This window comes from Leucopleurus acutus, assembly GCF_964270905.1.
Source record: "Leucopleurus acutus genome assembly, chromosome: 10".
NCBI classification, from domain to species: domain Eukaryota; kingdom Metazoa; phylum Chordata; class Mammalia; order Artiodactyla; family Delphinidae; genus Leucopleurus; species Leucopleurus acutus.
Window position 1 is genome coordinate 59,579,478 of NC_139153.1, and position 27,054 is coordinate 59,606,531.

A 27,054-nucleotide genomic window follows, 5' to 3' on the forward strand; every position below is an offset into this window, starting at 1 on the left:
TTTATTCCTGTCTTACCCCTAGGTTCTTCATGATATTTTTTTTCTTAAATTCCATATATATGTGTTAGCATACGGTATTTGTCTTTCTCTTTCTAACTTACTTCACTCTGTATGACAGACTCTAGGCCTATCCACTTCATTACAAATAGCTCAATTTCGTTTCTTTTTATGGCTGAGTAATATTCCATTATATATATGTGCCACATCTTCTTTATCCATTCATCCGATGACGGGCACTTAGGTTGTTTCCATCTCCAGGCTATTGTAAATAGAGCTGCATGAACATTTTGGTGCATGACTCTTTTTGAATTATGGTTTTCTCAGGGTATATGCCCAGTAGTGGGATTGCTGGGTCATATGGTAGTTCTATTTGTAGTTGTTTAAGGAACCTCCATACTGTTCTCCATAGTGGCTGAACCAATTCACATTCCCACTAGCAGTGCAAGAGTGTTCCCTTTTCTCCACACCGTCTCCAGCATTTATTGTTTCTAGACTTTTTGATGATGGCCTTTCTGACTGGGGTAAGATGATATCTCATTGTAGTTTTGATTTGTGTTTCTCTAATGATTAATGATGTTGAGAATCTTTTCATGTGTTTGTTGGCAGTCTGTATATCTTCCTTGGAGAAATGTCTACTTAGATCTTCTGCCCATTTTTGGATTGGGTTGTTTGACTTTTTGTTATTGAGCTGCATGAGCTGCTTGTAAATTTTGGAGATTAATCCTTTGTCAGTTGCTTCATTTGCAAATATTTTCTCCCATTCTGAGGGTTGTCTTGTTTATGGTTTCCTTTGCTGTGCAAAAGCTTTGAAGTTTCATTAGGTCCCATTTGTTTATTTTTTTTATTTCCATTTCTCTAGGAGGTGGGTCAAAAAGGATCTTGCTGTGATTTATGTCATAGATTGTTCTGCCTATGTTTTCCTCTAAGAGTTTGATAGTTTCTGGACTTACATTTAGGTCTTTAGTCCATTTTGAGCTTATTTTTGTGTATGGTGTTAGGGAGTGATCTAATCTCATACTTTTACATTTACCTGTCCAGTTTCCCCAGCACCACTTATTGAAGAGGCTCTTCTTTCTCCACTGTACATTCCTGCCTCCTTTATCAAGATAAGGTGACCATATGTGCGTGGGTTTATCTCTGGGCTTTCTATCCTGTTCCATTGATCTATCTTTCTGTTTTTGTGCCAGTACCATACTGTTTTGATGACGGTAACTTCGTAGTATTGTCTGAAGTCAGGGAGCCTGATTCCTCCAGCTCTGTTTTTCGTTCTCAAGATTGCTTTAGCTATTCGGGGTCTTTTGTGTTTCCATACAAATTGTGAAATTTTCTGTTCTAGTTTTGTGAAAAATGCCAGTGGTAGTTTGATAGGGATTACATTGAATCTATAGATTGCTTTGGGTAGTAGAGTCATTTTCACAATGTTGATTCTTCCAGTCCAAGAACATGATATATCTCTCCATTTATTTGTATCATCTTTGATTTCTTTCATCAGTGTCTTATAATTTTCTGCATACAGGTCTTTTGTCTCCTTAGGTAGGTTTATTCCTAGATATTTTAGTTTTTTTTGTTACAATGGTAAATGGGAGTGTTTTCTTGATTTCACTTTCAGATTTTTCATCATTAGTGTATAGGAATGCCAGAGATTTCTGTGCATTAATTTTGTATCCTGCTACTTTACCAAATTCATTGATTAGCTCTAGTAGTTTTCTGGTAGCATCTTTAGGATTCTCTATGTATAGTATCGTGTCATCTGCAAACAGTGACAGCTTTACTTCTTTTCTGATATGGATTCCTTTTATTTCCTTTTCTTCTCTGATTGCTGTGGCTAAAACTTCCAAAACTATGTTTAATAAGAGTGGTGAGAGTGGGCAACCTTGTCTTGTTCCTGATCTTAGGGGAAAGGCTTTCAGTTTTTCACCATTGAGGATGATGTTGGCTGTGGGCTTGTCATATATGGCCTTTATTATGTTGACGAAAATTCCCTCTATGCCTACATTCTGCAGGGTTTTTATTATAAATGGGTGTTGAATTTTGTCAAAAGCTTTCTCTGCATCTATTGAGATGATCATATGGTTTTTCTCCTTCAATTTGTTAATATGGTGTATCACATTGATAGATTTGCGTATATTGAAGAATCCTTGCATTCCTGGAATAAACCCCACGTGATCATGGTGTATGATCCTTTTAATGTGCTGTTGGATTCTGTTTGCTAGTGTTTTGTTGAGGATTTTTGCATCTATGTTCATCAGTGATATTGGCCTGTAGTTTTCTTTCTTTGTGACATCCTTGTCTAGTTTTGGTATGAAGGTGATGGTGGCCTCGTAGAATGAATTTGGGAGTATTCCTCTCTCTGCTATATTTTGGAAGAGTTTGAGAAGGATAGGTGTTGGCCTTTCTCTAAATATTTGATAGAATTCGCCTGTGAAGCCATCTAATCCTGGGCTTTTGTTTGTTGGAATATTTTTTTTTATTTTATTAGTTTTTTTTTTTGCTGTACGTGGGCCTCTCACTGTTGTGGCCTCTCCCGTTGCGGAGCACAGGCTCTGGACGCACAGGCTCCGTGGCCGTGACTCACAGGCCCAGCCACTCCATGGTATGTGCCCCCGGACCGGGGCACAAACCCATGTCCCCTGCATCAGCAGTTGGACTCTCAACCACTGCGCCACCAGGGAAGCCCTGTTAGAAGATTTTTAATCACAGTTTCAATTTCAGTGCTTGTGATTGGCCTGTTCATATTTTCTATTTCTTCCTGGTTCAATCCCGGCATGTTGTGCATTTCTAAGAATTTGTCCATTTCTTCGAGGTTGTCCATTTTATTGGCATAGAGTTGCTTGTATAATCTCTCATGATCTTTTTTGTTTCTGCAGTGTCAGTTGTTACTTCTCTGTTTTCATTTCTACTTCTATTGATTTGAGTCTTCTCCCTTTTTTTCTTGATGAGTCTGGCTAATGGCTTATCTATATTGTTTATCTTCTCAAAGAACCAGATTTTAGTTTTATTGATCTTTGCTATTGTTTCCTTCATTTCTTTTTCATTTCTTTCTGATCTGATTTTTATAATTTCTTTCCTTCTGCTAACTTTGGGTTTTTTTGTTCTTCTTTCTCTAATTGCTTGAGGTGCAAGGTTAGGTGGTTTATTCGAGATGTTTCCTGCTTCTTAAGGTGGGCTTGTATTGCTATAAACTTCCCTCTTAGAACTACTTTTGCTGCATCCCATAGGTTTTTGGTCATTTTGTCTCCATTGTCATTTGTTTCTAGGTATTTTTTGATTTCCTCTTTGATTTCTTCATTGATCACTTCGTTATTAAGTAGTGTATAGTTTAGCCTCCATGTGTTTGGTTATTTTTACAGATCTTTTCCTGTAATTGATATCTAGTCACATGGCATTGTGGTTGGAAAAGATACTTGATACAATTTCAAGTTTCTTAAAATTACCAAAGCTTGATTTGTGACCCAAGATATGATCTATCCTGGAGAATGTTCCATTAGCACTTGAGAAAAATGTGTATTCTGTTGTTTTTGGATGGAATGTCCTATAAATATCAATTAAGTCCATCTTGTTTAATGTATCATTTAAAGCTTGTGTTTCCTTATTTATTTTCATTTTGGATGATCTGTCCATGGGTGAAAGTGGGATGTTAAAGTCCCCCACTATGAATGTGTTACTGTCGATTTCCCCTTTTATGGCTGTTATTATTTATCTTATGTATTGAGGTGCTCCTATGTTGGGTGCATAAATATTTACAATTTTTATATCTTCTTCTTGGACCGATCCCTTGATCATTATGTAGTGTCCTTCTTTGTCTCTTCTAATACTCTTTATTTTAAAGTCTATTTTGTCTCATATGAGAATTGCTACTCCAGCTTTCTTTTGGTTTCAATTTGCATGGAATATCTTTTTCCATCCCTTTACTTTCAGTCTGTATGTGTCTCTAGGTGTGAAGTGGGTCTCTTGTAGACAGCATATATATGGATCTTGTTTTTGCATCCATTCAGCCTATCTGTGTCTTCTGGTGGGAGCATTTAGTCCATTTACATTTAAGGTAATTATCGATATGTATGTTCCTATTCCCATTTTCTAAATTGTTTTGGGTTCGTTATTATAGTTCTTTTCCTTCTTTTGTGTTTCTTGCCTAGAGAAGTTCCTTTAGCATTTGTTGTAAAGCTGGTTTGGTGGTGCTGAACTCTCTCAGCTTTTGCTTGTCTGTGAATGTTTTAATTTCTCCATCAAATCTGAATGAGATCCTTGCTGGGTAGAGTAGTCTTGGTTGCAGGTTTTTCTCCTTCATCACTTTCAGTATGTCCTGTCACTCTCTTCTGGCTTGCAGAGTTTCTGCTTAGAGATCAGCTGTTAACCTTATGGGGATTCCCTTGTGTGTTATTTGTTGCTTTTCCCCTGCTGCTTTTAATATGCTTTCTTTGTATTTAATTTTTGACAGTTTGATTAATATGTGTCTTGGCATATTTCTCCTTAGATTTATCCTGTATGGGACTCTCTGTGCTTCCTGGACTTGATTAACTATTTCCTTTCCCATATTAGGGAAGTTTTCAACTATAGTCTCTTCAAATATTTTCTCAGTCCCTTTCTTTTTCTCTTCTTCTTCTGGAACCCTATAATTCGAATGTTGGTGTGTTTAATGTTGTCCCAGAGGTCTCTGAGACTGTCCTCAGTTCTTTTCATTCTTTTTTCTTTATTCTGCTCTGCAGTAGTTATTTCCATTTTATCTTTCAGGTCACTTACCCATTCTTCTGCCTCAGTTATTCTGCTATTGATCCCATCTAGAGTATTTTTCATTTCATTTATTGTGTTGTTCATCATTGTTTGTTTCATCTTTAGTTCTTCTAGGTCCTTGTTAAATGTTTATTGCATTTTGTCCATTTTATTTCCAAGATTTTGTATCACCTTACTATCATTATTCTGAATTCTTTTTCAGGTAGACTGCCTATTTCCTCTTCATTTGTTAGGTCTGGTGCATTTTTATCTTGCTCCTTCATTTGCTGTGTGTATTTCTGTCTTCTCATTTTTCTTATCTTACTGTGTTTGGGGTCTCCTTTTTGCAGGCTGCAGGTTCGTAGTTCCTGTTGTTTTTGATGTCTGTCTCCAGTGGCTAAAGTTGGTTCAGTGGATTGTGTAAGCTTCCTGGTGGAGGGGACTAGTTCCTGTGTTGTGGTGGATGAGGCTGGATCTTGTCTCTCTAGTGGGCCGGTCCAGGTCTGGTGGTGTGTTTTGGGGTGTCTGTGGACTTATTATGATTTTAGGCAGCCTCTCTGCTAATGGGTGGGGTTGTGTTCCTGTTTTGCTAGTTGTTTGGCATAGGTTGTCCAACACTGTAGCTTGCTGGTCGTTGAGTTAAGCTGGGTGCTGGTGTTGAGATGGAGATCTCTGGCAGATTTTCGCCATTTGATATTATGTGGAGTTGGGAGGTCTTTTGTTGACCAGTGTCCTGAAGTTGGCTTTCCCACCTCAGAAGCAGAGCCCTGACTCCTGGCTGGAGCACCAAGAGCCTTTCATCCACACGGCTCAGAATAAAAGGGAGAAAAAGTAGAGAGAAAGAATTAGTAGAAGAAGAAAGAAAGAAAGAAGAAAAGAAGGAAAGAAGGAAAGAAAGGAGGGAGGGTGCGAGGGAGGAAGGAAGGAGGGAAGGAAGGAAAAAAGAAAGAAGATACAGTAAAATAAAGTATAATAAAGTTATTAAATTAAAAAAATAATTATTTAGAAAAAAATAAAAAAGGGACAGATAGAACCTTAGGACAAATGGTGGAAGCAAAGCTATACAGACAAAATCTTACACAGAAGCATACGCATACACCCTCACAAAAAGAGTTAAAGGGGAAAAAAATCATAAATCTTGCTCTCAAAGTCCACCTGCTCAATTTGGGATGATTCTTTGTCTAAAGGAGGGAAGGAAGGAAAGAAACAAAGAAAGAAAGATAGAAGGTAAAGTATAATAAAGTTATTAAAATTAATTATTAAGAAAAAAATTAAAAAAAAAAAGGACGGATAGAACTCTAGAAAAAAAGGTGGAATCAAAGCTATACAGACAAAATCTCACACAGAAGCATACACATAAACACTCACAAAAAGAGGAAAAGGGGAAAAAATCATAGATCTTGCTCTTGAAGCCCACCTCCTCAATTTGGGATGATTCGTTGTCTATTCATGTATTCCATAGATGCAGGGTACATCAAGTTGATTGTGGAGCTACAATCCACTGCTTCTGAGGCTGCTGGGAGAGATTTCTCTTTCTCTTCTTTGTTCTCACAGCTCACAGGGGCTCAGCTTTGGATTTGGCCCCACCTCTGCGTGTAGGTCGCTGGAGGGCGTCTGTGTTTTGCTCAGACAGGACGGGATTAAAGAAGCCGCTGATTCGGGGTCTCTGGAACACTCAAGCTGGGGGGAGGGAGGGGCACGGCATGCGGGGCAGGCCTGCGGCGGCTGAGGTCGGCGTGACGTTGCACCAGCCTGAGGCCGCCGTGCGTTCTCCCGGGGAAGTTGTCCCTGGATCCCGGGAGCCTGGCAGTGACGGGCTGCACAGGCTCCGCAGAAGAGGGGTGTGGATAGTGACCTGTGCTCGCACACAGGCCCCTTGGTGGCGGCAGCAGCAGCCTTAGCGTCTCCCTCCCGTCTCTGGGGTCCGCGCTTTTAGCCGCGGCTCGTGCCCATCTCTGGGGTCCGTGTTTTTCACTGCGGTTCACGCCCGTCTCTGGAGTTCCTTTAAGCAGCGCTCTTAAACCCCTCTCCTCACGCACCAGGAAACAAAGAGGGAAGAAAAAGTCTCTTGCCTCTTCGGCAGCTCCAGACCTTTTCTCGGACTCCCTCCCGGCTAGCCGTGGTGCACTAACCCCTTCAGGCTGTGTTCGCGCAGCCAACCCCAGTCCTCTCTCTGCTGTCGGACCAAAGCCCGAGCCTCAGCTCACAGCCCCGCCCGCCCTTGCGGGTGAGCAGACAAGCCTCTCGGGCTGGTGAGTGCCGGTCGGCACCGATCCTCTGTGCGGGAATCTCCCCGCTTTGCCCTCCGCACCCGTTGCTGTGCACTCCTCCGCGGCTTCGAAGTTTCCCCCTCCGCCTCCCGCAGTCTCCGCCCACGAAGGGGCTTCCTAGTGTGTGGAAACCTTTCCTCCTTCACAGCTCCCTCCCACTGGTGCAGGTGCCGTCCCTATTCTTTTGTCTCTGTTTTTTCTTTTTTTTCTTTTGCCCTACCCAGGTACGTGGGGGAGTTTCTTGACTTTTGGGAGGTCTGAGGTCTTCTGCCAGCATTCAGTATGTGTTCTGTAGGAGTTGTTCCACGTGTAGATGTATTTCTGGTGTATCTGTGGGGAGGAAGGTGATCTCCACGTCTTACTCTTCCGCCATCTTCCCCTCAGCTTCCTTATATTTAATAAATTTGTTATTTTTGCTTTATACAATTCCAGCAAGCATTTGTGTGAATATGAAGAAGGTGTATTGACAATCATAACTCTTTTTTTTCTACGCTAAATAAAAATTTGGTTCATTTGGTTCATTTTCTTCCTAGCCCCAAAGTGATGTGTTTGACCCAAGGGTAGAATGCAGTCAACCTTTGCTGTGGGCGTTGTGAATGCGGAGCTTAGGGTTCTGTGTACATAACGACCCCTTAGAGGGTCACCAGCACCTGAGGCTCCACGCAAACCTCAGCCACAGATGCAAACACCACAGGAAGACCCAACGCACCACAGCCAGGGTTGTGCTTAGTTTACTTTCGGAAAGTAAAGTTCTGTGCACCAATACCAGCTTTTCCTTGTATTGTACTGTTTGCTTGTCTTGAGATTTGAAGAAAAAGAAAAGGGAGAAGTTTTTCCAGATTCTAAAGAACGCCCCAGGAGTAGCGGAGTGAGTCACAGCACACAACTGTATAAACCAGATACAGCCTTGGAATCCAAAAATATTTGATTTAGGGTTTAAAATTTTTTTTTTCTAGTCAGTTCTATTGAAAGTGGGTGAAAGACAAATAATCAATTTACATTATGTTTAGCAAATGCCAAAACATCTGGTCAAATAAAACTTTTAAGTAATTTCATAAGTTTTATCTTAACTTCATTATAAAATATTTCTTTTGTTTTTGTCTCCAAGTGTATAATTCAGTTTTCTACACAGAATGGTGACTCAATAAATGCTATAATGTAGTGATATACCCTTGATACATATTAATATAGGAGGTGATATAAACAGAAAAATTATCTGTATTAATATTTTTATAATTTTGATGTTGTACAGATATTTATTGTCTATTTTATGCCAGATATTTACAAGGCCTTGAGTATGCAATACTGAAAAAACAAACATCAATCCTTGACTTGTTGGAGTGGTAGTCTAACGTACAATTCTTTTGAGCATTTATTCTGTGGAGTGATCTGTGGAGGGAAGTAAATTTTGTTATAGGAGCTTAGCCCAGAGAAGCCAAATCTACACCCATAGATCAATCACAGTTCTCAGTATTAAGAAACACACTGTTCACTGGGGAAAGCAATGCATAATAAAAGTTGAATAAAACTTAGCTTTTCAATAGGATTTTACTATTTACAAGGTGATTTTCAATTATGACTTTAAAGGAAAGGAAAAGATTTTTACAGATATATAGCTGTATATTGCTAACCATTAATGGTTACTTATTTTCTGATACAATTTATTTTTAGCTGGAATACTGTACTTTTTATAATCTAAAGTCATACCTCTAACTCTTTGAATCTAGTAATTCATTGCTTTCAATTCAATTTATTAAACATTTATTCAACACTTTCTACCTGCCAGGCACGTAGTCAGTGTTGAGACGACAAATATACCAAAGGCATGCATTTTACTTTTTTTTTTTTTGCAGTACGCGGGCCTCTCACTGTTGTGGCCTCTCCCGTTGCGGAGCACAGGCTCCGGACGCACAGGCTCAGCGGCCATGGCTTACGGGCCCAGCCACTCCACGGCATGTGGGATCTTCCCGGACCGGGGGCACGAACCCGTGTCCGCTGCATCGGCAGGTGGACTCTCAACCACTGCGTCACCAGGGAAGCCCACATTTTACTTTTAAGGAACTAACAATTTAATATGTACATGACCTTCTAAATGTTTCTAAGAGTTATTGGTTTCAGTAATAAATATTTAGCCAATCCTAAAATACAATGCTAAAATCAAAATTTAATTTATAATGTTTAATGACCCAGTGAAAATACTAAATTCATATTGTTTGTTACAATTAGATTGTAGGCAAAGAAAAAAGACCCATAGTGATAAGTTTTGTAAATGTAATTAATTTAGTTTACTTATTTCAATAACAGATTTAGAAATTACTAGAGCACCTAAAGATTTTCATCTACTTATTGACTATAAGCTAATTATTAATGAAGCTTACAGTTGAATGCTGAAGCTTTCACTTATTAATATTCAACTGTGAAAGCACAACAAAGTTTAAAAAACATTAACACTAATTAACTAATCACTTGAAGATTACCTTATGAAGCTCTCCCTAAACTTCAGTATATGATTGACAGTTCCATAATCACAGTAAATCTCTTCAAGTTATAGAAAGTCTAATATCAATGCTGGATTTTGGCAGAGGACTGTATCTGGGGATTTTAAAAAATTAACTGAGGTATTAGGGAATTCCATGCCTTGATAAGATTCTGGTTATTTATTTGTCTCCTCTGATAGTTGCCCTAGGACACCTTTCCATAGGTTATTGCTTTAATAGAACCCTAGGATATGGAAACAGAAAATACCAGTTGCAGTGAAGGTATGGGGGTCCTGCCAGACAGTAATGGGTACAGCATACATCTCCCTCCAAACCTGTTCTACCTGCTACAGGGAACAGCTGTGGTACCATGGACAGAACACAAGGTGTGTACTCAATAAGTTATTGCTTATTTACTTAGTAAACTTTGATACATGAATTAGCCAACTTGCAAAATATTAAAATAGTGTAACAGCTATTTTGCCTAGATTACAGGGCTGTTGTGAAGATTAAATGAGCTCAGTTATGTAACTGCAGGTGGAAATCTATCAAATGTTATACAAATGCAAAGTTTTATTATTATTTCTCTTCCCATGGAAACCTCATTGGTGCTTTGTAGCTAGTGTTGATTTAATATTACCTCAGCCATAGTCTCAATACGTGCTCCACAAAAATTAATGCAGACCTTTTAGTAACAACTTGCATTACATTTATTTCCACTCTAATACTATGCATCATATAGATAATAGGAACCTGGCAATGCATTAAAACCTGTCAACCTATATGCTGAGCCACCCTTTACATCTAAGATGTATGCCAGCATCTCCAGGGCTGAGGTAGGGAGGTAAGAAATGTACCTCTAAAAAGCCCCACTCCCTGCCATGACCTTACCCCCACACAGGGCCATATCGTGGAAGTAACAGTGCTGATCTGCCTTTGGATCCTATTCTCTTAGTATGACCGGTCCTCACTCTACAAATATATGGCAGAAGCCAATCCACTTCAGGTCTGCCTTTGTATCATCTCTCTTTTGGAATTAGTAGCTAAGGGGTTAAACTTGCAAGATAATTTTGTCTGAATTTAGTTAGCTCATAGCATATTTTTAAATTACCCAATTTTCAGTCTTTCCAGTCATCTGTATTCATTATTTGGGCTTCCACCAGGCACCAGGTGCTGTTTTGAATATTTTCCGTGAGCACCTAAGAAACCCATGGGGGTGAGGGGTGGGGGTCAAAAACCGCAATGCTAATGATGTTATATTGATATTACAATGTAGCCAAGGTTACTAGTGGGTAACTCGAGACCCCTTCTGCACATGTGTCAGGCTGGGAAATCCTCTCCGCTACGGAAATGAGGGACTGCGGTTGGCTGCTTTTGTCCTTCACCCAAACAGGGCAGATCATTTCTTTTGGTTGTTTTTCTCAGGAGGAGAGCATGAAACCGGCTGCAGCAGGTTAACCCGAGGCCTGTCTATATCCTACCTCATTTTGCAGCATGAAAATTTTAATTTTGATGGAATTCAATTTATCTAATTTTTTTTCCATTTGTTGTTTGTACGTGTGTTGTTATGCTTACGAACCCTTTGCCCAAATCCAAGGTCATGCAGATTTGTTCCTATGTTCTAAGAGTTTTATAGTTTCAGCATTTAATTCTTATTTTCTCTTGCTGGGATACTCTTCCCTTGTCTTGTAGTCAGCTCTTTAATTCCTCAGTCTTGTCTCAAAAGTCATGTCTTCAGAAAGGTATTCCCTAACCACTTCTCTCTCCATATATTTCTCTATCACAACCATTATGGTTGTCTTCATAGCAGCTTCCATAATCAGAAATCACACCATTTATTCTTTCATTCATTCACTATTAATTTGCTTACTTACCCTCTTAGTTATTGTCAGTTTCTGGCCACTAGGATATAATCTCCCAAAGTGCTGTGTTACTCCTGAGTTAATAGTGCTCAATAAATAATACACTAATGAATAGCAAGTGATAGAAAGGAAAAGTGGTACAGGGTTCCAGATCAGAGACAGGAAAACATTCCTGGTGAGTCTAATAGTGAATAGGTGAGTCCATGGCTTGCTTTGATATATACCTCTCTTAATCAGATATTTCAATGTTGGATTCTACCTGTATGCACATGTCAGGGTCAGTCACTGGGATCAGGATCCAAACACAAGTTCAGGAAAAAAAGAAATATATAAGTAGCAGAGATCATGATACAACAGGTCTGTATTTTCTTAGATTAATTTTGTAACAGTTAAAAAAAAATTAAGTTGATTGGAAAGTTAAAAAATGATATCCAGAAAATGAGGCTGATATTTAAAGATCACCTTGAGACTATTGATCTAGTCACAAAAGGTCAACTATTTGAATACACAAGTGATTTACACAAATTAAGTGCATTTAAATGCATCACAACCTGAAATGATTTCCACATTTTAATGTGTATGCCCCTAGAATTTTAATTAAAAAATAAACTATAATGAAACTGATCTTTGGATACCAAATCTTGTTTTTTTCTGAGAACTTGAGAAATCCTCCAGCTTTCAGAAATGTGACTGTGAATACTTTTCTTTGACCTCCTCTCAGAGAATTATTCCATCCTGAAAGGATATTAATATCCAGGTTTTTAATATCCAGGATTAATATCCATCCTTGAGATTTTGGAATTATTTTTTATTATATTTATTGTATCCTGCCTGTACACATCTCCATCCAGTATCAATTTAGGTATTTGGTTTTCCTGCTGTTTCCACCACAATATTTGCTGAATCATTTTTAGCTTTACTTCAAAAACTACCAGCCTAGCTCCCACATCAGCTGGATTTCTACATATTTCAGCCAGTATTTCTGTCTCTAGATTTTCTCCACTAGTCTCTTCCTCTCACTCTCACCTGAAACATCTTTTAGAAACATCATTTCATTGCTTTCCTTCGTCATCAAGGGCTTAGCATAGCTCTTCCTTGGATAGAATTTGAAGCTCTGCTATGAATTAAGCCCAATTTTTCTTTCTCTGCTAATAAAGGTTAATGACTTTATCATCTGCTGGACTTGCCAGTGATCTTGGAGAGACAGCAGTAAGCAGTCCTGAAGTAGGATCTTAGTTCCCTGCCCAGGAATTGAACCTGGGTAGCCTGGATGAAAACCAGGAATCCTAGCCACTAGACCATCAGAGGCGAGATGCTAGAAGCAAAGCTACTCTGGATCTTGCCTTAATTTGAAAACAAGAATGTTTCAAGGAGGTAAAACCTGTAAAAAGAGGTACAAAGTTTATTATTAAGGACACAGCACAACACGTGGGAGAGCACACAGAGAAACAGTTTATTTATTTAAGACAGAGCAAGGCAGAAATACACACCAGGAGAGAAAAGGTGTGGGCATCCTTTCTAATGAGGAGAAGTGCAGTAAAGAGGTGGTTAAATCATTTATATGGGGCAGTTCTTCCAGGTCTTTATTCTCTTCTGGCCAATTATCTTGCTTCTTTCCCACACCTGACCTGTCCTAGGGCCCTACCTGATATGTGTGCACATCTTTTTGCCAAGATGGATTCCAGCACAGAGGCCTAGGGGAGATTGACAACACATTTTACGGGGTAGCACCCCCTCCTTTTCTAACCTCCGAAGAGCCTTCCTGCACGTGTCCAGTTGGGAGGTTTCCTCTACCTCAGGAGTGACAGATGTGGTCATCTTATCTCTTTACACCAGCAGAGCTCAGCTCCTGCCATTAATTTTGTCCTTGGAGTGTCCAGGGAAAACAAAGCTCCAATTTATTCTGCTTGACGAACTCCAGCTGCTCAGCCCAGGGGCTCATCTACCTCCTATGTCACCAGGACCAATCCTCCTCTGCCCATTCTATCTCCTCAATCTAAAACAACCCTGTCCTTTCCTCTACAGTCTAAACACCACTTTGTTTTTATGACTTTTGCCAGTTCAGGTCTTCCCCAGTCTCAATCCTTACTTCCGTGCAGCTGGGACCAGAGGTATCTTAATTGAAATGCTCAGTCTCCTTCTCACCACTGATCCAATCCTAAAAAGAGTGTTTTTTAAACTCTTCGTTTTTTAAACAAATGTTTAAATCACATCAGTTTCAAAACAGCATAAAGCAAAGAATAGGAGCTATTTAAGCATGTTTTTATGTGGAAGAACAAACAGAAACTAGAAAAGAAAACAATTAAGCTTACAGATGAGAGACTGTGTGAGAGGAGACAAGTAATAAAGAAGTTGGGGGTGGCCATGGTGGTGATGGTCAAAAGAGAGAGGGAGAGAGGACACATTATCCACCTTGGTTAAACAAGAAAGGGGACTATGTGTGTTTCCATTAAGAGAGACTCGAGGCTGTGAAAAAGTTACAGAAGCTTTTGGCAGGGCTGTAAAGCTTAGAAGCCCTGATGTGAGAAATGCACAAAGTAGTAAAGTGGAGAAGATTATGTGTATCAGGCCAAAATGGAAAATATCATTAAGGTGTGCCAATCTCTGGAAGTCTCTGAAATTAGGTTTGCCACATTGATTATGGAGACAAACAAAACTTTACTTTATTCTTATTGACTCAGTGCTCCTGGACAAGCAAGGTCACTGGACTAGACTCAGTGTCCTCATCTGCTAATTGGGTCTTTGTGAGGGGGGTGAAGTAGTGGATGTGAAGCACATAGCACAAGGGCACGTGGCTGATACACAACGGATTTTGCTGCCATTATTAATCAGCCGATTTGTCTGAAATACTGACAATTCCCTGAAACATTTGCAGAGTTATTTTGGTGAGAACCAGAGGAATCCAGAAAACATAATTATAAATACATTAAGGAAAAATTTCCTACTTGACAAGAGATGGACAAATAAGAAAGGTACATAACTTGAGTTTATGCTTTTGCAGTATGTTTAAAGCTGACTCAGGCCTCTTCATTCTAATTGTCATTTCTTGGTAATTATATGTGTAGGAGTCTTTTATTTATAGTATTATTTTTCAGAGAAAATATTTGTTAAAATGCTTGTTGAAATTCTAAATTTCTTGAATCAAAAAGAAAACAAATGTATGCAGGACATATTCATGACCAATGGCTCATGGGCAACATGTCAAGCCAAGAAAGAGGAGTTAATTTTTAAAGCAAGTGGTTTTGAAATTTTATTATATTGGGGTCCCGTGATTCAATAGACCATGGGAATTATCAACAAGGATATCAGAAAAATAAAATTAATAGTTTATGTCTCACAGAGAGGAACACTACAACTTGATAAATAAGTGCTGGGAATTATCCAAATGCTGAAAGCAGCGCGCTGAGGCTCAAAATTAGTTCTAATGTTACCAAAACCACTACAGTAAGATGCATCAATTTGTTCAAAATAAATGGAATAAACAGAAGATACAGTATTTATTGGAAGAGAGGGACCCTAGAGACAGGAGACTCAACAGGGCAGCCATGCTCTGGGCTGAAATAATGAATCTTCAAATGTCTGGAGAAAATGGCTTCATTATTTTAGCACTTGAAAAATATATCTCTCCAGCCAGTCCATGTCTATTCTGGCCCTGAAAATCTACCAGACCTAATCAGGAAGTGGTCATGTTTGCTTGTGAGATATTAAAGAGAATATTTTTAATGACACAGGTTTTCTACTGACACTGAAGTAGATGGACAGTGGGGATGAGTTTTTAACCATGACCACAAAACCCAAGAGCGTGTCTGGCTTCGTGCAGCCCAGCCTGGCAACGCACCCTCCCAAACCCAGCTAGGCCTGCACAGACCCTCTCAACTCCTGCCTGGCCTGTAGAAACCCTCATGGGACATTGGCCAGCATGGCCACCCTAGACCAACAGGCAGTGGAAGTCAGTTCTGAGGCACTCAGAATATAGAATTCTTCAGAAGGTCTTGCGGTATTGACCACCTGTCCGTCCAGGCATTTGCCTCCTTGGGGCACCGGTGCTTGGATTCTCACCTCTTCCCTTTTACTCACCTGTCCCTCACTCTTCCTGCTAAGATTACATTCCCCAATAAACCACACATGGGCCACTCTCTTGGGCTCTGCTTTGTGGGGACCTAGACTAAGAGACAACAGTTGTTTCTTCCTTTGTTGTAATAGTTAAAATAATTTTTTTCTTTTTCAGAAACTGATCAAAGTCTTCTTGCCCAGATGTACAGCCTTACTACATATTTTCTCTGATTGGTTTATCTGTTTGTTCAAAATGGCAAATGATAGGAAATAAAGTTAATTTAAGCTTACTTTAGGAGGAGAAAACTGAAAACTAGCACCAGTGTCTTCCTTTCTGTGAACACAAATTTCACCCATCATGCACGTGTGATGGTTAGTTTTATGTGTCATGTTGTTATAGCTTCCAGTTACACAACTGCACACAGGTCTGGGTGTTGCTGTGAAAGTATTTTGCAAATATGGTTAACATCTACAATCAGCTGACCCCAAGTACAGGAGATTATTCTGGACAATGTGGGTGGGCTTCATCCAATCATTTGAAAGCAAGAACTAAGCATTCCCAAAGATGAAATTCTGCCTCAAGGCTGTAGCATCAACTCCTGCTCAAGAAATTACAGCCTGCCTGCCACCCTGTTGCAGACTTGCCAGCCCCCATAGTTACGTGAGCCTATTCCTTGAACTAATGTTCTCTCATTATGTATAGGTATGTGTGTATATGTATATAAGCATATATATATTTATGTGTAGGTATATTTATTATCTTATTTGTTCTGCTTCCCTGGAGAACCCTGACTGATACATCATGTAATATTCTAAAGTTAACATATTGTATAATACATAATATGAAGAAAAAGTTTGCAATCAAGATCATATTTACTTTGAATAAATAAAGGGGAAAGAAAATGCAAATCTTTCTTACAGATGAATTCAAAATCATATGTGTAAATACACTCCCCTCCAGGAGGGTGGGGTGGACTTAATAACTCACTTTCAAACGATTGAGGAGGAAAAAGGAAGAGCAGTGGCTTTAAAGTGGGGAAACCTCGAAGACACTGCCTCGACCAAGTGATGAAGCCCAGCACCATGAGTGGTGCCGTGTAGTTAGCACGTATTCCCAATGCGATGTGACAAGAAAAACACCTCACCTCTCTGTTGTTCTTTTCCCAAAGACTATAACCCCAGCCTAAGCATAGGAAAAATATCAGACAAACCTAGACTGGGGGACATTCCACAGGACATGAAGACAGGGCTCCTCAAAACTGACACAGCCTTGCCGCAGACCAGAGGGTAGTGGGGAGATATAATAATTAAATGCACTGTGGTACCTTGAATTTAATCCTGGAAAAGAAAGAGGACATTAATGAAACACCTGGCAAAATCCAAATAAAGTCTGGAGTTTATTTAATAGTAATGTAATAATATGGTTTCTTAGTTCTGACAAAAGCGCCATAGAAATGTAAGATGTTAAAATGGGGGACAGTGGATGTGAGGTATACAGGAACTAATTTTACTATCTTTGCAACTTTTCTGTAAATCTAAAATTATCCCAAAATAAACATTTGCTTTAAAAAGAGAAAATATTTACTTATATTCACTGTGTCCTAAGTCATGACAATGTATAATAATTCTAAGAAACATTGTTTTAAATTACAAAGGCCCTCTTTTTTTAGCTCTTTTATTTTTTTATTTTTAAACATTTTTTATTTTTTTAATTTATTTGGTTGCACTGGGTCTTAGTTGCGGCAGGCAGGCTCCTTAGTTGCAGCACGTGTGCTCCTTAGTTGTGGCCCACTGGCTCCTTAGTTGTGGCATGCAAACTCTTAGTTGCAGCAGCATGAACCCAGGCCCCCTGCAGTGGGAGCGCAGAGTCTTATCCTCTGTGCCACCAGGGAAGTCCCTTAAGAAGCATCTCTGACATAAACGTTTTGAAATTTTTTCAGAGGTTAAACTATTGCTATTTAATAAGAAAGACACTAGTGTTTAATAATCATGAAAGTTACAATATGCATACAGAGAGAAAAACCTTAATATAAAAGACAAATTTGACGTTAGCTGAGTTATAATTTCTCAGCTTTTAGCAGAAAGATTCTAAAGACATTAAAATCGCAGAGAAGAATATAATACGATTTTTCTGCTTTCATCTCACTTTACTCTGTAAGATAAGTTTTAAATCGAAATTTTATGAATGATCATATATATAAATTCTGTTATATTATTCATAATAATAAAAATGATCTATAAACAAACCTGATATTTTTGTACATATTTGTGTTAAGTTTTGGTTACTTACAACATATTGAGAATAAATATCTATTTTGATATCAGAAACAGGTTATTTGAAATAAAGTTACAAAAGCATAAAATTTAACAAAATAGTAGTCTCTACATTTACATCATTGTTATTTTAACATGCATTGGCAAATATTATGTTCCATGAGAGAACTAAACATATTTTTGGAACATTTGCTTTTTATTTTATATCTTTAGAAGACAGTAAGAAAAATAGCACATTTTTGGTTTAGTAATATCTATCTGGCTCAGTTCATTTCATATTTGACTCATAATGTTACCAAAATGTGTAGAAATAGTATATAAATAAATGACATGATGAAAAATCATTTCTGTTTGACTATCTTCTAAATTCACTAAGACCAGATTCTACATCCACCCTCTGTCTTTTCTTGCGACAGAAGAAACAAGACCTTACTTGCTTCCTAATTAATACCTTTTGTCTGCTTTTCTTGTTTAGGGCAACATGACTAATGAAAATGCTTGCAACTCTAGGCTGCCTTGGAATAAGGGGTGGATCTGGAACTTTGCTATGTGCAACAAGACGTAAACAGGTGTATACAGAAAACAAAATTCCAGGAACACAGTTTCTTTAATAAAGAAGAACGTCTTAGCCATCCTGTGTCCTTTGTTCTCTGCCCTTTTCTCTTTTCTATGCCTGGGACATTGAACCAAGTTCTCGAGGTAGAACAGTCATCTTGAATCACTGAAACAAAGTGCACATGTCTGGGAAAGCGGAACAAGAATCTTGAATAAATCAAAATCTTTGCTTATTTACTTAGGCAATTTATACAGCTCTGGACAGCCTACTTGAAAATTTCTTATAACTGATAAATATAAACCACTATTTTGTCAAAATACTATTGTTAAATTTCTGTTGCATGCAAATGCATCCTGTATACCATCTTCTGTGCCAGAAACTTATTATAGATCATATTCTCATTCTTAGATTGAAATTATAGCCCATTTGGTTATTGAATCTCTTGATCATCCAAAAAGTGGGGAAAAGTTTTGTAGTATCTTTCACTGTGATTGGTAATTTGAGAACTATAGTGGCAATTCCTCTCCAACACATACAAACCACGTGTACCATTTCAATTCTTTCTCTTGGTTCATTTGACATGGAAATTTTCAAAATTGTCACCTACTACTTAACAGTGCTTATTTATTGGTATATGTAATTGCATTTTGTCTCCCTTCTATATAATGTTGTTGTTATACATCCTTTAGTGTTTTTTATATAACATTTTTACATTTGGATACGTATCCTGTAATTATATAATTTCACGCAATCACAACAGTTGTATATCCTCGATAAAACATAGTTTTTTTATATGCTAATCATTCTTCTTAATTATTTTATATATTCTTAGGAAGAAGTTATAGAGTGTATTGTATTCTCTGTTTTACCTAATGTTACATATTTCCATGTTTGTTGTTCAGGATGAAGTTTGGCTGAATATGGCAAAAAAAAACCTGTTCCACAGAAATGGCATAAATATGATGAAAATCTCTCATGTTGAGAAAGCCTGGATATAGGCAATCCAGATATATTATGGTAGCTTTATGTTGACATCAGAGTAAAGTCTCTGCAGTAGACAGTATCTGTAGTAAAGAATTTGGCAAGAGAGAGGTCTGGCTTTTTTCTTTGGCTCCTGGTAGGTAATTTCTAAGCAGTCAGAATACTCTGCCTGATAGAAATGCCTTTGTTTGTCTCAGGATCTTGGACCAGTCATATGCGAGAAGGTGATTTAAACTGAAATATTTGTGCTACACAAATAAGGATATGATTTATGTTGGTGACCTTGAGTCAGACCATATATGAACACAGTGATTTGGGGGCTTTGGGTCATGTGCTATCAGTGGACTTCCAAAGGAATTGGGGCCTGAAGTCGGCCACATGGGTGTTCAACAAAGTTTACATCATCCTGTCCTTGACCAAGGCTCTGGTGAACTTCCTGGTTGGAATATCCCCATTTATCTTGTCACACATCACAGCTGGGAGGGCAATACCATCTACAACTCCATCAGGAGAGGACAAAATACTGGCAGCTGGAACCCCAGGTGTTTGAAACTTGCCTGGGGTCTGTCCCGTGTGCCTCTTCCTTACACTGATTTTAATCCATACACTTTAACTGTAATATACCATAACCATGAGCTTTCAGTGAGGTTTGAGACTCCTTCTGGCAAAGTATCTAACCAACAAGTGATCTTGGAGACCCCTGCATTTGTAACTGGTATTGGAAGTGACAGTGTTCTTGTGGCCTGGTCTCTCCAACTTGGCAGGGACCCAACTCCTATTTTTTGTTCTTTCCAAACACAAGGCTTCTATCTTCTAGGTTACTTTAGGGCCCAAGAGGTCTGCTGGTATCCCAGAAATTATATCATCGTTGAAGACTGAAAGGATCATAAAGGTATAATTGTAAGTAGCTGTCCCTCCAAGCTTAAGTAAACTTGCCGTAAGCATCTTCCCCCAAATTCCTAACAGCATGTCTAGTTACCACTCCGGCTGGAACTTAAATCACATGGCCACATTTAACTGCAATGCAATTTGGGAAGTCTTGATTCAGTGACAAAGTACTTAGTAAAAAATTAAAATTCTATTACTTAAGAAAGAGGGAAACATGAGGTTTGGATTACAGAACTACTGTATACTTAATGTAACATAAACTATACATGTAAATAAACTCTCTGCAGAATAAAATATTTTTAATATCATTTTGATTCTGGAAATAAAATATTTGAACATTGGATAGCTGGTTTTAAAAACAAATTATGTGAAGGTACCTAAGAAAAATAAAAACATAGTGTCCACATGGACTCATATATAAACCATCATGTTCATGATAGCCAAAAACTTGAAACAATTCAAATGTCTATCGGTGAATATATGTTTTTAAAATATAGTAAATCCACACAATGGAATACTATTCATCAATGAAAAGGAACTAACCATTGATACATAATATAACATAGGTAGATCTCAAATCATTATGCTGAGTCAAAGAAACCAGACAAAAAAATATCACACGGTGAATGATTCCATTTATATGAAATGCCCAGAGAAAGGAAAAACATTGAGACAGAAAGCAAATAGCAGACTCAAAATGGCATAAAGAAACTTTTTGGGTAATGGACATATCCTAAAGTTGGATGGTGATAACGATTACCACGATTTAATAAATTTACCAAAAAGCCTTGAATAGTATTCTTATGTACCTTACTGTATGTAAATTTTTACCTCAGTAAAATTATTTTAAAATAAATAAGTTTTGTGAGCTTCCAGGGAAGATGTGTCAGAGAACTGCCCTAGCAAAAGTATAGCTGTGTGAATGTGTTTTGTAGTATCTGATGCAGTGATTCTTAAATGTAGCCTAAGGACCCCTCTTCTTTAGTATTTTATAATGAAGTTTGGTACAGATGTTCTCGTACTCCACCCCAGCACTGTAGGTTGGAGCTAGATAAGTTTAAGCTCAGTGAGTTCTTCAAATGATTATTTTTTCACACTATCATTTATAAATGAGTCCCTGGTCAAAATAGATAGGTAATTCAGGTTAATGACATCAGACATTAAGGATTTGGATGAGGGATAAATGGAGAATGGATATTTTTAAGCTCAACCAGGATTTCATTTTTATAACATGATGCCATTATTTGTATCAAACATTTAAAGAAAATCATATGTTTTTCACAATAATAAAAATAAATTTCTCTCAAGTTTCAAAATGAAAATACCTTATGAAATAATACACTATAAGCTTACAGTATAAGGTAAAGGCCTCATACACAATAAGTGTTTTTGATTTAATGGAGAAAGGTTGAGAAAAGGAAAGAAAGAATTTGGGTGGGACTGGGTGGGATTAAATTACAACAAATCAAAGGGAAGCTTCTTAAGTTGTTGATATAGTTCTCTCTTAAAATATCAGAATATAAGTCAAAGATTCTAAAAGTAGAAAAACAAATTAAGAACAATACAAATTAACACTAATTTTGTCTGTGCTCAAGGGAAAAATATGTAGAGTGTAGTTTCAGAATAGAAGCTTAGTTTAATCAAGGTTAAGAGTAAGTATTGATGTTGTTTTATGACTAGGTATACAATCTATAATCTTCAAAAAGCAGAAAAAGTGCATCCACTTTTGGAGAGAAACTTGCCAATTCAAAGAGGGAAGACAGAACAAATTTTAAAATATGATAACTGTGATCTACTCATGCATGACTTGATGGATAATGGTAGTTTAGAAAGTGATAAAAAGTGAGTTAGGGAGTTAAAAAGCTTTGGGGAGCAAATAATTCTTCCTCAAAGAAAATCAGTGATAAATGGGGTTGCTGTTTTTTACATAGAAAATTCCATGTCATTCTGGAGAACAGAGCAAATGACAAGCAATTCCTTAAGATTGAAAATTCATCTCTTAAAAAGTTCTTTGCTTGAAAATGCAATTAGTGAAAGGTTAATTATTACCTCAGAATGGTACAGAGAAAGTTCAAGTGTTCAGGGAAGGCACCTAAAATGATCTGGATTCCAATACTTCATAACTATAAGAACTTGGACAAATAAGTTTATTCCTTTGTTTTTATTTCTTCATTCTGTAAAATGGGGCTGGTAATACTAGCTAATTCAAATGATTTGATGAGGGTAAAATTGGATGATAGATGCAAAGTACTTGGTGCAAGCCTTCAACAAATGTTATTACATAGTATTATATATTATGATATATAATATAATATGATATTCTACATATTATGTTATTATATTTATATGTTATTATATATTATATTACATGTCTATATTATACGTAATTATTATTATACTTATCATGACTGCTGTTCTAAGGGTCATATTTCTTTAAGATGTCTAACTCAAAAGAAAAAAGCAGCCATAGTTTTTTTAGTTATCAAATCCTAAGAGATTAGAAATACTGTTCTTTCCTTGGTGCAGGTTGAGAATGGTTTTCTTTCAGCACACTTGGACTGTCAGTTGTGCCCAGCCCAGTTGATTCATGCTACCCTCTGCTTTTAATCATGCTTTCTTCTCTGCTTGGAATTTCCATTCTTCCAGCATCTCCCCTCTCTTCTAACTGCCTAGATTTCCCTTGTTTTCTTACAATCTTTTCTCACTAAAAGCCATCTCTAACCCTACTGTCACAGGTAAGTGCTCCTCTTTAGGGCTCCTGTGACAATTTTGTGTAAAATTACCATGTTTCATCACACTCTTTTTAACACTGTTTATGTCAGCCCACTTTCTTAAGGCAGAGGCTGCTGCTATATCTGTGTATGACACAGCCCAGAATAGAGACTGGCTTATCATAAGCACTTGGTAAATATTATTTCAATTTGATTGGCTTGAATCAGTGTGTGGAATCTGTTAAAGCTGTGATACAAGTTGAAAATATTAATAGGTTCAAGGAGCATTTGAAAAATACATAGAAGAATGACTTATAAGAAACGAATAAAGTAGCATATATTTATTTAAATATTATTTTCATGAAGAATATTGCCCTCCAGGCAAACATCCCTGCCATTAAGTGTGCTTGGAACATTTGATTAGATAAACCATGTGTCTTTCTCATCTTGGTATTTCTTAAGTCTGGCCTACACTTTGTGCTCCTTTATTTTCTCTCTACTAATTTCTCATTCATTAGCCAAAATCAGTAATAATCAAACAAAATTACCTAGGATTAAATAACCCTTTGATTCTTTATAAAATAAAAGTTTGCTTCAATAATGTTTTATTGTGTCCAAAATTATTCTTGTTTGTAATTGAAACTTGTAAAAGTTGCAATTCCTCCATAATTTGAAATGTGCCCAACAAAACATGAAACGTACAAAATGATTCACTACTTAAAGGGTTTTTACTTTTAGTAAACCGTAATTCATTTTATTGGGCTTCATAGATATTGCTTTTTTTATTTACAAGTTGAAAGTTTGTGGCAACCCTCCCTAAAGCAAGTCTATTTGTGTCATTTTTCTAACAGCATTTCTCACTTCATGTCTCTGTGTCACATTTTGGTAATTTTTCCAATATTTAAAACTTTTTCATTATTATCATATTTGTTATGGTGCACTGTGATCAGTGATCTTTGATGTTACTGGTGTAATTGTTTTGGGATGTCATGAACAACACCCATATAAGATAATGCACTTAAGGAATGCTGTGTGTGTTCTGACTGCTCCACCAATAGGCCATTCCCCCATCTTTCTCCCTCTCCTTGGGCCTCCCTATTCCCAAGGACAAAACAATATTAAAATCAGGCCAATTAATAACCCTACAGTGACCTCTAAGTGTTCAAATGAAAGGAAGAGTTTCACATTTCTCACTTTAAATCAAAAGCTAGCAATAATTAAGCTTAGTGAGGAAGGCATGTCAAAAGCCAAGACAGGCTGAAAGCTAGGCCTGTACCAAACAGTTAGCCAAGCTGTGAATGCAAAGGAAAAGTTCTTGAAGGAAATTAAAAGTGCTACTGCAGTGAACACATGAATGATAAGAAAATTAAACAACCTTATTGCTGATATGGAGAAAGTTTTAGTGTCTAGATAGAAGATAACACCAGCCACAACATTCCCTTAGGCCAAAGCCTAACCCAGAGCAAGGCCCTAACTGCCTTCAATTCTATGAAGGTTGAGAGCAGTGAGGAAACTGCAGAAGTTTGAAGTGAGCAGAAAAATAAGCCATCTCCATAACATAAATGTGCAAGGTGAAGCAGTAAGTGCTGATGAAGAAGATGCAGCAAGTTATCCAGAAGATCTAGTGAAGATAATTCATGAAAGTGGCTCCACTAAACAACAGATTTTCAAAGTAGGTGAGAAACGTTTCTGTTGGAAGAAGATGCCATCTAGGACTTTCATAACTGGAGAGGAGAAGTCAATGCCTGGCTCCAAAAATTCAAAGGACAGGCTGATTCTCTCACTGGGGCTAATGCAGCTGGTGACTTCATGTTAAAGCTAATGCTCATTTACCATACTGAAAATCCTAGGGCCCTTCAGAGTTATGCTAATTCTACTCTTACTCTGTTCTATAAATGGAACAACAAAGCACAGAGGACAGCTCATCTGTTTACAACATGGTTTACTGAATATTTTGAGCCCCCTCTTGAGACCTACTGCTCAGAAAAAGGAATGTTTTCAAACTATTATTGCTCATTGAAAATGAACCTGGTCACCCAAGAGCTCTGATGGAGATTTACAACTAGATTCATGTTGTTTTCATTGTCTAATAACACAACATCCATTCCATAGCCCCTGGATCAAGGAGTAATTTTTTACTTTCAGGTCTTATTATTTCAGAAATACATTTTTTAAGGCTACAGCTGCCATAGACAGTGATTCCTCTGATGGATTTGGGCAAAGTAAATTGAAAACCTTCTGGAAAGAATTCATTATTCTAGATGCCATGAAGAACATTCATAATTCATGGGAGGAGGTCAAAATATCAACATTAACAGGAGTTTGGAAGAAGGTGATTCCAACCCTCATGGATGACTTTAATGGATTCAAGACTTCAGTGGAGGAGGTAACTGTAGATGTGGTGGAGACAGCAAGAGCACTAGAATTAGAAGTGGAGCCTGAAGATGTGACTGAATTGCTGCAATCCCAGGATAAAGCTTTAATGGATGAGGAGCTGCTTTTCATGAATGAGCAAAGAAAGTGGTTTCTTGAGATGGAATCTACTCACATGAAGATTGCTGCAATGACAACAAAGTATTTAAAATATTACATAAGTTTGGTTGATAAAGCAGCAGCAGGGTTTGAGAGGACTGACTCTGACTTTGAAAGAAGTTCTACTGTGAGTAAAATGCTAACACACAGTATTGCATGGTACAGAGAAATCATTTCTGAAAGGAAGAGTCAATTGATATGGTAAACTTTATTGTTGTCTTATTTTAAGAACTTGCCACCCCAACCTTCAGCAACCACCACTCTAATCAGTCAGCAGCCATTGACACTGAGGCAAGACCTTCCACCAGCAAAAAGATGATGACTTGCTGAAGGCTCAGGTGATGGTTAGCATTTTTAAGTAATAAAGTATTTTAAAATTAAAGTATGAACATTTTTTAGACATAAAGCTATTGCACACTTAATAGTCTACAATATAGTGTAAATATAACTCTTGTATGCACTGGGAAACCAAAAAATTTCATGTAACTTACTTTATTGCAATATTTGCTTTAATACAGTGGTCTGGAGCAGAACCCACAATATCTCTGAGCTTACTAAGCTTGCACTAATTTGCATAGCAAACCCCAGTTTTCCTCCTTTCTTTATAAAAATTCTTTCTGGAGCATTTTCCATTTAATTGATGTTGACAATTTTAATTTATATTACCTTCAATCCAATTAGTATGTATTTATTGATTAAGGCAGAAGTAACTGCAATGTGCTCCTGCTTTTATGTAATATCCAACCTAGAGAGAAAGACGTTTATTCACTGACATAATATTTTATCCTAAACAACCCTCCCCCCCACCAAAGGATTTGAAGTATTCTTAATGGAAAATATCTGTACCAAAAAATAATAATAATAAAATAGCAATTGAAATAGTTTCAAGGCAAGGGGAAGAGAAGAAAACAATGAAATATGATGCAAGAGGAGAATGAAATAATACCATAATAGACTAGGTGGTGTTGGAACACGAAATAGGAAATAGTTGCTTCGAGGTAGGAAGAGATGAGGGAAGATTTCTTGGAAGAGGTGGGGTTTGAACCTGAATTCGATGGACAAGAAAATATTTATAAATGGATAAAGGAATGTCAGGTCAAGGGGATAGCTACAAAATCACAAAATTCTATGAAATTAGTATTTTGGTGATGTGAGTGTGTAGAGTACATGGGAGGGATGTTGGGAAAGGTGACGACTGGATTCACATACTAAGAAATCTTGGACTTTGCACTAAAAAAGTTTAGGGCAAGTTTAGGGAAAGAGGGAAACAAAAATTTTGAGCAGAATGTGACATGAAAACTCAGGTGGTTTTAAGTAGAAAGAACTGGATGAAGAAAGAAGAGCTACATAAACATTGTAACAGTCAAGGTAAGAAAACATGAATCAGAACTAGTTCATTGGCAATATTCTTTAAGAGTAGAACTGCATTTTTTATATTTCATAAAACCTAACAAAATGTCTTGCATAAAATTACTGCTTAAAGATTATTTGTTGATAGAAAGATGTAATTGTAAGTAAACTCACCCAGCTCTTTATTCTCTTTTCTGTGTATGGTAGGACTTACTTCATGATGTTATGAATTAACTTCTAGTATCTTCCTATTTTCAGGAATAATAATTGATTCCTGGAAAATTGAATAGATTAACTTGTATACATTATTGAAATAATGTGGGCTGCCAATATGAACTTGAATACAAAATTTAGATTGTTAAGTCAAAAAGCTGAAAGTATCCTATATAG